The sequence below is a fragment of the Gracilinanus agilis genome, chromosome 6 (assembly GCF_016433145.1).
Source record: "Gracilinanus agilis isolate LMUSP501 chromosome 6, AgileGrace, whole genome shotgun sequence".
Taxonomy (NCBI): Eukaryota; Metazoa; Chordata; class Mammalia; order Didelphimorphia; family Didelphidae; genus Gracilinanus; species Gracilinanus agilis.
Window position 1 is genome coordinate 56980900 of NC_058135.1, and position 13678 is coordinate 56994577.

A 13678-nucleotide genomic window follows, 5' to 3' on the forward strand; every position below is an offset into this window, starting at 1 on the left:
TTTTGACTTGAATCCTAAAACAAAATGGTAGCCAATATGCAGGAGTTTGTATGGGCACACCTAGAATTCTTCTTATATATCAACTAAATTTCATACATAGATGACAAATATTACTTGAGAGAAAATGATTCAGCAATTCATTTTTTTAAAATATCAGATTGTTTTATTCTTGAGTGCTTTCTTTGTTTTGTAATATATGGTTCTTTTCTATTTGTGTGGCCTTACTCAGTACACTCATTTATTCCCTCATGCAAAATTTATTCAGTTGTGTGCATTTGAAAACTCTTATTGCCTGCCATTCATTTCATGTCAAGATGGCATGCACTTAAGCACATGTCAAACTTAACTTAATTCTGATCCCCTTTAGTAGTCTTAACAGATTATAGACCCGAGAACATGGCTGCAAGAACAATGTTATCCCCTTAGTATAGAATCATAGCACTCCTTAATATTGGGTTATTTCCCCGCCCCCCTTGGCCTATTCACTGGGGTGGAACTGGAGGGTTAACTACTTTTTTTGGTAGAAAGAAAACATATTACTGATAAGCAATATTTTTCTTCTTTCTAGAGCCATAATTCTCCAGCCCTACTTCACTCTCCTCCAAGTTTCCTGCCAAACCCTGGTGCACTGATTGCTGTAAAACCTTCACTTGGGATCTCTTGGCTCTCTGCCTTTGTCAACTTCTGTAAACAGTAAGTTTAGTGCTTCTATATGTTCTGGTGCCAAAAAATTTGTACTTTTGCTTAGCATAGGGAGAAGACGGGAAAGCTTTCCACTAACCTAAATAAAAATTTCTCCCTTACTCCCTGCATACCACATGACTTTGATTAAGAATATTTTTTTGTAAGCAAATCTCTCTCTCTCTCTCTCTCTCTCTCTCTCTCTCTCTCTCTCTCATCTTCCTCCCTTTCTTTCTCTCTTTCTCCCCTCCCTATGTCTCTTTCACTCTTTCTCTCTATCTCCTTCCCCATCTCCACCCCCATATTTGTCTCTCACACACTGTCTCTGAGTTTTTGATGGTTTTCAGAACAGTTTCAGGTTTCTCAAAGGAGATAGGAGCATCAGTGTTCTGGGCATGTATAAATGGGTTTTTTACTCTACTTGTTGTCTTAGTAACTGCAGAAAAACTAACCAGCTCATTGCACACATTTCCTAGCCTTGTTTGGGTTACTGCCAGAAGAGAATATTCATATTCACTGACTCAGTGAGACTTTAGGGAAAATATGTCTGAAAACATTTAAAGATGAATGTGCAAACATTGACCCCCATTCACCCCAGATCTCATCATTTTCAAAGCATTGTATTATGCTAAGAAAATGTGTTGGAGGAGGAGGAGGAGGGCAGCTAGGTGACTCAGTGGAATGAGAGCTAGACTTACAAATAAGAGGTCTTGGATCCAAATATGGACTCAGACACTTCCTAGCTGTGGGACCCTGGTCCAGTCACTTAATCCCCATTGTCTAGCCCTTATTGCTCTTCTGCCTCAGAACAAATGCACAGTATTGATTCTAAGATGGGAGGGAAGGGTTTAAAAAAAAAAAAAGAAATTGTGTGCTTGTTTGAGTGCCTCGGGACCCCAGGGCCAATGTATTTCCCCCCCTTGGTGAGGGTGGAGGTTGGGGGGACCACTTGACTTTGTACAACTAGGTGGTAGAACTAGCCCAGTCTGAGCTGGTTTCCTCAGCATCTCCAGCCTGTGTTCCTCTGCTTTTGTTTTTGGAGGTGTTCTCTCTTTTTGGTAACTTCCTTACGTCTCCAGAGAAGTACTTTGCCATTTGAATGGGAACATATTTTCCCCACAGGTGTTGATGAAGTTGACTGAAATCTTTTAAAAATAGAAACCAAAATGGTGAGGGATGCTTTTTCAAGCAATCCAAATTGCCTTTGATGCTTTCTCCCCATGCTGGTTCCCTTGAACTTTGTAACAGCTGTTCATTAGCCTAACTAGTGTTCATTCGGGGTGGCTGGGGAAGACTTAAAACCTAGAGGCTTAATGGGCACCAAAGAGTATATTCAATGAGTACTTGTTAATAATAATTACAAATTAGCCATCTTGTTTAGTTCTCCATTGAATTGTTCTAATAGCCAACTTCCAAGTCAGGTAGGTTGTAATTTTAATTTCAACAATGACTCTTAGCAACTGATTTTTCTGAAGAGAGGGGCACTTAAGACTGTCTGCCCACGCTGGCAAGAATTTCCACATACTTTAACTGAGCCATTTCGCTTTCTCTTGGCAAAGTCAGCCCCTGTGATAAAGGGGGAGAAAAGGCTTAAAAAGAGGTGGGAGGTGGAGAGGATGGGCTTCACAAAGCAGAGGCCCCTCATTGACAGGGAGGAAGGTTTTGCCTGCAAAGCTCCCGTGGCAGAATAATTTTAGCCTCCAAGGAAGAAAGAAAAGGGTTAGAAACTTTTGGGCAAGTAAAATCCTCCTCTTCTTCCTTCCCTGGCCTAGCAGAGGGGATGTCTGCCATCACAGAGGGCCATGCAAGAAATAGCAAGCTAATGGGTTGGCTGTAGGGGCAGAAGCAGCCGTGATTACCCTTCAGGTGTACCATTTTCCCAATTCAGTTTTCAGCTGTACTTAGCTAGAAAAGGGGATATAGGTGAGGGTCATTTGAGAATCCATTAGCATTGCCAACTGATTTTTTGCATTATGACCTTGAAGGTAAAGGTAAAAGGGCTGTTTGTGCTATAAATATGCTTCATTGTGAACTTTTATGTGTTCACCGAGATAGCAGTGGTTCCTGATTACGGAAGGAATCTGAATCTAAATGACTGACCTCTCTGACTAGTGAATACCCTTTCCTCCCAGTATTCTAATCTTTTTTTTGAAAGTTCACATCTTACAGAAAGATTTAATAGATCACCTTGACATAGTATTTTAATATGATGTCTATTATTATTTGTTAATACCTTTACCTTTTGTCTTAGAATTAATACTGTGTATTGGTTCCAAGACAGAACAGTGGGAAGGATGAGGCCATGGGAGTTCAGTGACTTGCCCAGGGTCATACAACTAAGATGTTTCTGAGACCAAATTTGAACCCAACACCTCCTGTCTGTAGGCCTAGCTCACTAGAGCCACCTCGCTGCTATTATTATTAATAAAATCATCATCCTTTTGGTTTGAAATTAATTAGGCTTTATTAGAAAGAGGACTAGATGTGGAGTTTAAACCTCTATGTTTGAGCCCTTTGGTCAAGTCATTTCCTGTGACTTTGGGCAAGTCCTTTAAACTTTTTGAGAGTCATTTTCTTATCTTTAAAATGCAAATAACAATATTTCCTCTAAACCTCAATGACCTTATCTTTCAAATAGGAATAGTATCAGGAGGTTGTTATGAATATCAAATGAGGTGATGGAAAGAAAGTATTTTGGAATAATAGAGTCCCTGAAGCTATTAAATAAAGTTTTAAGCTATTAAATAAAGTTGCACTAACATCTTTGGGACACCTTGCGTAAATGACAGCAGCTATTATTTTTAGTCTGTCTTCCGTTTCAAGAAATGTCCTCTATGATCTCAGGAACTAGTTTCGGAACACAGATATTGAAAATTAGCCACAATGGAGGGAGCAAGAAAACCACTCTGCACAAAGCAATTTTAGCCACAGTATTTGATACAGACCGAGTCTCTGTGGTTATTGCTATAACTTTTCAGATGGATGGATGGGCAGATAGATAGAAAGATAGACACATAGGCAAAATGGATGGATGGATGGATGGATGGATGGATGGATGAATAGATAGATGGATAGACAGACAGACAGATAAATAGATGGATGGATGGCTTCCACCATTTTAATTTCTCTAATTCCTATCTTTAGATTAAGAGTGATTTCTCCAAATGTCCAGAAATTTAGAGTAACAGAATCTCAAGACATATCTAATTCAATGTTTATGAGCTAGATGCAGAAATTATCCTGGCTCTTTTACAAACAGACTAAAGGCCTTTAAAAAGGATTGAGCAAGTGTTTATAAAACAATTTTCTTTGTTAATTGAAATGTTTCTCACATTTCCTTTAAATAAGGTTTAAATCATGGAGAATTAGTAAGTAGTATATTTAAAAGACACATACACACACAAAGAGGGGCAGCCTAGGTGGCTCAATGGATTGATTCAAAGCTAGGCCTAGAAACTGGAGTTCCTGGGTTCACCTCTGGCCTCAGACACTTCCTAGCTGTGTGACCCTAGGCAACTCACCTACCATTGCCTAGCCTTTAATATTCCTCTGCCTTGGAACTAATACACGGTATTGATTCTGAGATGGAAGGTAAGGCTTTAAAAAACAATAGCAACAACAAAACACATACATACACACAATGAGGGGAAACTTGATAGCTCAGTGGTTGGAATACCAGGTCTGGAGTCCAGAGCACCTGGGTTCAGATCTAGCTTCAGACACTTCCTAGCTGTGTGATCCTGGGCAAGTCAACTAAACCCATTTGCCTAACATTTGCCCTTCTATCTTAAGAGTTGTTACTAAAGCAAAAAGTAAGGATTTTTTTTTTAAAACATGAAAAAAATCATGAAAGATGCTGTGTGAGGGCTCTTCAACAAAAGGGCAAATCCATAAGTCCTGGAAGATATGAAATGGGAGTATATTTGAAAGAAGTTGACAGCATATTTCAACTAAACATTTATAAGAATCTACAGTGTACAGACCTGGTTGGTCACATTATAGGACTCTGCCTCTGTGGCTTTAGGGCATGTGTTAGCAATGGTGCTAGTGGGATGGCAGGGATTGTTTTCCATGGTTAGTCAGAAGTGTACCCTTTGAGAGTGTCTCTGACTTAAACAAATTCAATGGGTGGAATTCTGGTGTCCTTGGTTTTGCCTGACTTTCCAGGGGTCAAATTGGAGGCAGGAAATAATACAGAAGAGCCATCTGGTCACCACTGGAGTTCAGAAGTAGTAGACTTGTCTTTGGCCAGACTTCATTGTGTAAGATTAAAAATTAATATCCAATACTCCAAGTATTATATTTTTATAAGATTTATTAATAATCACCTGAAGTAGAGGAAGGAAAAAAACCTTCAGTAAAGAGAATCTTACCCAGCCCATGCAGTAGGGAGGAGGGAGGGAGGGAGGGAGGGAGGGAGGGAAAGAGAGAGAGAGAGAGAGAGAGAGAGAGAGAGAGAGAGAGAGAGAGAGAGAACAAGAGAGAGCACGCGTGCGAACGGAGTTACACACACCTTTATTGATACAACGTAAGCATGTAATATGGGGATAAAGGGAAAGGGATTCTGGGAGATGAAGTCCAACAGTACAAAATTCTTTTTACACAATTGTCAAGGGTTGGGCTGCTGACTGGTGTTTGTTTTTTGGTACCAGATGCCAAGAGCAGTGAAGTTGTAAGAGTCATAGCAGTTAGCACCAGGCAGACCATGTTGGGAAAAAGATGGTGGAAATAATTATATTGCTAACTATGATGTTGGTGGTAGTTTTTTTTTTTTTAACTCTTCCATCTTAGAATCAATACTGTGTATTGGTTCCAAGGCAGAAGAGCAAAAAAGACTAGGCAATTGGGGTTAGGTGACTTGCCCAGGGTCACACAGCTAAGAAAGTGTCTGAGGCCAGATTTGAACCTAGGAACTCCCATTTCTGGGCCTGGATCTCTATCTACTGAGCCACCTAGCTGCCCTCAGCTATAATATTGTGATAATGGATGCCACTTTTGGAGAGAATTACAATTGTTATTTAAGCAGGTCAGCACTAACCGTTTCATTCATTGGAATCCTGGGTTAGTTGCTATGAATTTCTATATTCCTAGTTGCTATGCATTTCCTGGGAACTGGGCTCTGTTCTTTAAATTTTAAAATATTGACCCCATAGCCAAGCTCCCTGTTTCTTTGCATTCAGCACTTTGGCAGTAATTCAATTCAGCAATGGCAGTCTCCTTTGAGGGGGTGGGGGGGAAGGACCAATATTGAAGAATGAGCACTCTTTTATCCAATAGAATGTCTTTGGCAAGGATGATAGTAACTGGAAACACCCTGCCTCCAAAGAGAATTGAAGCTATTTATCAAGTGACATAAGAGGGAGCAGCATTTATCCCTACGTTTTTTTCCCCCACAATAATTAGGGAGAGCTTAAAAGAAGTGTTGAATGTAAGAATTGTTTTAAAAAAGAAGCAGCAGCTTAGGACACCGAAGGGGAAGAGGGTGGATCAGAATCTCAGACTGGAGGGGGAGGAAGTCTAGCCCAGCCGACAGCAGCACCAGGGAAGCTTGACCATGACCTTCCTTCATCATTTTCATTCCATATGTTTGCCAAGCATTATCTGCTTCAGTTTGTAGAGTTAAGTGCTTTCACCTCAGTGATTTTATTGGATGATGCCACATACTGATCAATTCAACTCAGCCAGCATTAAGGCCTTCTCTTGGGTTTGGCATTCTAGTGGGGGTCCCTCTTGGGAAAGAGAGATTCCCACTGTAAATTATTAAATTGACTTTCTGAATCAAATTAATCTCATATAAATTTGGGTGGCAGAAACCAGGTCTTTCCCAGGGCTTGATTGTCCCTAGATAGGCTGATTGTAAATCTTCAGAGTGAGGGAGACAAGACCTGAAGGAATTCTTATCTGGAAGTTGGTTCAGATTATCTGCTCAATTTTCTTCACTCCTCCAAAGATATCTTGGGATTTTTTCCCTCTTTAATGAAATAAAAGATTGTGAAGAAAGCCATAAATCTTTTATTTATTCATTCATTCATTCATTCATTCATTCATTTATTTGTTTATTTGTTTATTTATTTATTTTTGAGCCCTTAACTTCTGTGTATGGCTCCTAGGTGGAAGAGTGGTAAGGGTGGGCAATGGGGGTTAAGTGACTTGCCCAGGGTCACACAGCTGGGAAGTGTCTGAGGCCGGATTTGAACCTAGGACCTCCAGTTTCTAGGCCTGATTCTCAATCTACTGAGCTACCCAGCTGCCCCATAAATTTTTAAGAACATGTGCTGTTCAAATATGACATCATACCCTTCCTAGCCCGGTGACCCTGGGTAAGTCACTTAACTCGTGTTGCCTAGCCCTTACCACTCTTATTTCTGCCTTGGAACCGATACTTAGGATTGAGTGATGAGGTTTTAAAAAAGACTATATGTGCTAGAAGTTTGTGTTATAAATCAGGATATCAACATGGTATGATGGCATGGTCATATACCACCAACATGGTATGGTTCTTTTTCATCTTAGTGCTTTTCTTCTGATATTTTCCCCAATTTATCCTATCTAGATCTTTTTTGTACATAGATAGTTGTTTGCATGTTGTCTCTTCCATTAGACCGTGGGCACCTGGAGAGTAGCAATGGATTTTTTTTTCTGCTTTTCTTTGCATTTTTTGATGCTTAGCACAATGCCTGGCACATAGTAGGAACTTCATAAGACTAGTTAACTGACAGATTATGAGTCATTGAGACATAGCAAGTATTCTCTTCAATACATCCTCCAAAAGAGGCCATCAACTTAAGAAGCATTTATGGACAAGACACTGTGGAAGATGTTGAGGGAGATGACTTGGATGAGGCATGGTCTTCACTCACCCTTGGGAAGCTTGCAGGGACCTGCGATGCACACAGATGTCACTTCTGTGGGTTTTTAATCCACTGACTTCATCAGTGTGAGTACTCTGCCCAAAGATGCATCATCTCTCAGTCATCCAAGCCAACCCAGGCCATGTGAATCTTGTCAGGGACCTACCACAGGTAGATGGACCTATCACGAGGTTCTCTCCATGGTGCTGAGGGCTGTTCTCTAGAAATGATTTGGATAGTAGTGGAGTTCCATGGGTTGTCCTTCTACATTCCATATGACTTGCCCATCTTTTTTTTTTCCCAATCAGACATTTTTTTACCTAATGATGTTCTTTATAATCTGTTTCATAATTCCTTACCCTCCATAGGTAGGGATGCCCTCTTCTACTTGGACATCTTTTCATGGCTCTCTGATTTATTACTCACTGAAAATAAATAATTAACTACAATGACCTCTTCTATCTCTCTGTTCTGTGTGAGTTTGACACATACAGGGGAAGTACTTTGTTGCAGAAGAGCCTGTAAGGCGGTTGCTCTACTATTGCCTTTTTTCTTTATGACAGACAAAAAACATGAGATCTTCTCCAAACTTTGAAGAACTGGGGGGGTGGGGGGGCAGCTAGATGGCTCAGTGAAAGCCAGATCTATAGAGATGGGAGATCCTGGGTTCAAATCTGGCCTCAGATACTTCCTACCTATATGACCCTAGGCAACTCACTTAACCCTCATTGCTAAACCCTTATCACAGTATTGGTTCTAAGGCAGAAGGTAAAGGTTAAAAAAGAAGTTATTCAAACAGTTATTTAAGTATCTACTCTGTGCTGTGCACTGACCTAAGTTCTGGGAAAACAATCAAAAAAGAATAAACCAAGCAGAACAGTCAGGCCCTGCTCTAAAATTCTTGTGTGACCTTCAACATGTAGTTTGCTGTAGAATTTTGTTGTTCAGGTCATGTCTGACTCTGGAAACTGCATCGATCAGTGTTCTTAATTCTCCCTTACATCATTACACACAGCCCATCTGTACTCTTGTACTATTGCAATATGTTAGGATATAGTTGTAGGAAAAAAAATTTGTTGAGCATCCTTCAGTCTATAAATGCTAAATAAAAAAACCAATCATTCATAGCTGATGTTTCTTACCTTTTGGACTTGAATTTTGGAATGTCTTTCATGTTTTAATCTAGAATGGAAAGGTAGGGAGCAGCTGGATGACTCAGTGGATTGAAAGCCAGATCCAGAGATGGGAGGTCCTGAGTTCAAATTTGGACTTAGACACTTCCTAGCTGTGTGACCCTGGACAAGTCACTTGACCCCCATTGCCTAGCCCTTACCACTCTTCTGCCTTGGAACCAATACCCAGTATTGATTCTAAGGTGCAAGGTAAGGGTTTAAAAAAAAAAAAAGAATGGAAGGGCAGCACGGTAGCACAGTGGATAGAGTGCCAGGTCTGTAGTCAAGAGGTCCTGGATTCAAATGTGACCTCAGACACTTCTAGCTATGTGACCTTGGGCAAGGCACTTCACCTCCATAGCCCAGCCCTTACCTCTTCTGCCTTGAAATCAACCCTTAGTATTGATTCTAAGAGAGAAGGTAAAGATTTTTTTTTTTTTAGTCTAGAATATAATGCTTGTGGTTGAGTGAGAAATCTGTAAAGCTTTTGACTGTGAATCACACAATTTCTCCAAAGTTCTTAATCATTTCCCTCCATTTTTATGTATTTTATGGACAGAAATTCTTAAATATTAAATAAAGATTACCATTATAGGAAATTTTATAGCTAGTGGAAAGGTGGGGTCTTTAAACTCGAAATTGATGATCTGAGTAGCTGGCTTTAGACTCTGTTGGCATCTAGAGTATTCTAAGAAATCACATGGAATATGTTTTTCTTCACTTCCATCATATTCTGTTGTTGTTTAGCATTTACATAACACTCTTGCAAAAAGCACTTTGCAAAACACTTGGTATTATCCCATCTCATCCTCACCACAACCCTAGGAGGTAGGTGATATTATTATTCCCATTTTTGTTGTTGTTCAGTCCCTTTCAATAGTGTCTGATTCTCCATGGCCTCATTTGGGATTTTCTTGGCAGAGACACTGGAATGGTTTGCCGTTTCCTTCTCCCAGCTCATTTTGCAGGTGAGGAACTGAGGCAGTCAGGGTTAAGTGTCTGAGGTTAGATTTGAACTCAGAAAGATGAGTCTTCCTGACTTCAAGCCCGCCACGCTATCCACAGTGCCACCTAGCTGCCTTTTCCATCCTATCACAAAATTAAATTTGGAAAAGAGGCAGTCTAGCATGGTGGACAAAAAAAGCTAGCCTCAGGGGCTAGAAGAACTGGAGTCAGGTCTAGCCTCCAACACACATTGGTTGGGTGATTCTGGACATGGCATTTCACCTTAATGTTCTCAGGCAACTTTCACATGCCTCAAAGGTACTGATCTGCATTGGCAGCTTTTCCTCATTGGGAACTCCCTATAGCACTGGAATCACAAGTCCACTAGGAAAAGAAATATGTGTTGAAACCGGGATCAGATGGTGATATAGAGTAACCCAATATGATGGGCGAGTCCTCCTGGCTTTGATATTGGTGTTCAATTAATTCAACAAGCATTTAAGTGCTACCTCCCAAACATTGGGGGGGCAGCTAGGTGACCACGTCTCTTATTTTCATTGCTTCACAGTTTCCTCTTCCATCCAAATGAGGAAGTTGGAGGGCATGACTTCTCATATTCTGGTTCTCAATTTTCGTCATGGTGATCTTAAGTAGATAGTATAGGCGGTGCAGTAGATAGAGTGCTAGCCCTCAGGAAGATCTGGGTCCAAATCTGGCCTCAGACACTATCTTATGTGACCTTGGGCAGTTTGCTTAAGCCTGATTGCCTTAGTTTCCCCATCTGTAAAATGAGCTGGCAAAAGGAAAAGGCAAACCATTCCACGATCTCTGCTGAGAAAACCCCAAATGGAACCACGAAGAGTCAGATATGACACTGAAAGGACTGAACAACAGCAAGGCATCTTATGCACATGTGTTTGTGTATTTATATAATATATCAATCATATGTGTATTATATGTGTTCTATTATATATGTATATATACATATATATTGTGTGGGTGAATGGCTATATATGGTCAACACACAATCGCAATGACAAATAACAATAACCCAAAACCTGCAAGACCCCAATTTAAGAGGTGGAGTGCTTCTCAGATTCTGGAATTACTTGGATGATGGGGAAGCTTCTGAGTTTTCCAAAAAAGACAAGCAGGCTTTTTCACAAACTGTTGCAGCTTTAATGGCTTGGAGCGGGGCCAGCCGAATGAGTCAGACCCTCTGGTTGCCTGAAAAAACTCTCTCCTGATGATGACGTCAGATATTAATGACTCAGGACTGCTGTAAAATATGTTCATTGGTGGCAAAATTAATGAGTGGAATAATTCTCCTGGCCCTGGCAGACAGTTTCCATGACCATTTATAATCTGAACACTTGATCTACAACCGAGATCGAGCCTTCTTTTTTTTGCCTGAAATCAGTGTAATGACATTTTCTAACTACCTAGAGAGATTCCAGTTAAGATTGCATTTGTGTGTTTTATGCACAGTGGGATGTTTGTAGCTTTCTCTCCTCTGGCTTCAAGGGGAAAGAACTGTGCTAAGACTGAGAATTTAACTCCCAGCTCTTAATGGATGGGAGGAGACAGCGCTGAGTAAACAATCTGCTATGTGACTGAATGTACCTGTGTTTCTGTTCAAGCATCTCCTGCCAAACACAAAGGAGTTACCAAGCAACAGCGGTGATTCAGCTCCTCAGAGCACATCACTGCAATGAAATGTCTACCTTTTAAGGATCTCCAGGAAATATCATTCTTGTAAGTCCCCAGAGGACCGGAGTAGTGCAAAGTAACATGATCTTTACAGATGCCATTGGATCAAGGGCAAGAATCCAGGGAGTAGAGGGTTAGGTAGACCAATGTTGGAATGGAAATCATTTTATAACTTTGATATAGACTGTTATTAAATGGGAAATGAGAGTCTTGGGAGATGCTTCTCTTTTCCTTTGTATCTTAATTAAAACAATTTAAAGAAAGAAAAAGAGAATTTGTAACTTAAAATTTAAATAAAATAGCCATTTATCAAGTATAGCACCTTTAGGGAAGAACAGGAAGAAGAGATGTTATTTCTCTCCCATGGCTCAACCAGGATGGTTTCAAGAATCAGTCATTGCAAACTGACTTCCTTCCCCAAACTTACAATGGCTTTGTCCTCTCTTCTGCAGAGTGGGCACAGATCAGATCTTATCACACTAATCTAATCCTGGTGTGTTACATATAATAGGTATTTAATGCATTAGTCAAATTTTAGTTTGTTGAACTAGGAAATCAGACTGTTGGAAAATGTGCTAAGTACTAGATAAATATTTGATTCATTTTAAAAACATTATTGTCAGGGCAGCTAGGTGACTCAGTGGATTGAAAGCCAGGCCAGGAGATGGGAGGTCCTGGTTCAAATCCATGTGACCCTGGGCAAGTCACTTAACTCTTATTGTCTAGCCCTTACTGCTCTTCTGCCTTGGAACCAATACACAGGAACCAATACACAATGTTGATTCTAAGATGGAAGGTAAGAACTTTTTTTTAAAAAAGATATTACTGTTACTATTCAATCAACATTAATGACAGCCTCTGGAGGATAAAGTTAAAACTTTAGATTTGTATCAAAAGTGATTCCCCCGCAGAAATGACTCACCCACTACTTTTTGAAGTTGGGCATATTCGTTACAAAACCAATAGTTCTCTGACTTGCTTGCAGTACACCATGGGGGTAGTGTTTTACAAAAGCAGGTATCATGTGTACCTGAAAATGTTTACAGAATCTTTAGATAACTTTACATAAAGCTCATGTGTTTACTTTGGGTGTACTTGAGCATAGTTTGGTTTGTAATAAGAGAATGCCCCCAGGAACGATGAGAGGTTTCACAGGTGCTTCCAGGAAAGGCTGTCCAGTTCTGATCAGAAAAAGGAGGGATGAGTCATGATTGGTGGGGGCTGCCTGCCCACGGGCTCAAGTGGCTGGCCATAGAGCAACCTCACATGAACCAAAAAAAAAGAAGAGTTCAGTTGCCTTCTCAAGGACATGGAGAATTTCTTAGATTGATCAGTCCTTACAACTGCTCCCCACTTCAGGTGATTCATATGGAGACAAAAGACCCTGCTAGAAGGGAGAGAGACAGACAGAGAGAGAGGGAAGGGGGGGTGGGGGGGGGGGAGACAGACGAGACAGAGTGGAAGGGAGAGAGTGCATTCTGGCCACTAGGAAGTCCAGGAAGAGCAGAGATTCTTAATCTGGAGACCAGAGACCTCTATTTCAGTGGGGAGATCTAAGAACCTTTTGTGGGAAATGACATCTTTCACCAAAAATTGAGCATTTCCTTCCCTTCTTAATGTAGACATAATCATTCTTCTGAATAGGGGGCCATAGGATTTGTCCATGATTAAGAAAGAGACCCTACCATAGAGGCTACAATGATGATAACTTCATCTCTGTTGTCCAAAGAAGGTAGAGTTGATAAGGTCAGAATGGAAAGATGAATTCAGGAAGTGAACAACTGGTAAATACGATTATGTTGGGATTTGGATTTCTGGACCAAGACTTGAGAAAGAATTTTCAAGTTGGGGGGTAGCTGGGTAGCTCAGTGGATTGAGAGTCAGGCCTAGAGACGGGAGGTCCTAGGTTCAAATCCGGCCTCAGACACTTCCCAGCTGTGTGACCCTGGACAAGTCACTTGACCCCCCCCCATTGCCCACCCTTACCACTCTTCCACCTAAGAGCCAATACACAGAAGTTAAGGGTTTAAAAAAAATAAAAATTTAAAAATTTAAATTAAAAAAAAAAAAAGAATTTTCAAGTTGGATATGATGCTGACAAGGGCAAATCAACCAGTATTTTGCCTAGAGACATTTGAATCTGATGAAGAAAGTTTTAAACAGAAAATGGAGAGTGAGGGAGAAAGCTACCTTTATTTTTTTTACCAACTCAGCACAAAGACTAGTGGGAATATTTGGTGAGATGACCAGTAATTTATGGAGGATGCAAGCTCAAAGAAGAATAGGTGTGCAGATTATGAGTTAAAAAAAAAAGACAAG

The 13678-nt window shown here is 40.5% G+C and overlaps 1 protein-coding gene across 1 annotated transcript in view; it reads left to right on the top strand.

Annotated features, from left to right (window-relative positions):
- Positions 1-634: 634 nt before the first annotated feature.
- The window catches only part of SGMS2 (sphingomyelin synthase 2), a 59710-nt gene continuing 46666 nt past the window's right edge, over positions 635-13678 (top strand). The window contains exon 1 of the mRNA XM_044680613.1: positions 635-693. The gene's annotated coding sequence lies outside the window, so the exon portion shown is untranslated. The remainder of the gene's footprint in view (positions 694-13678) is intronic.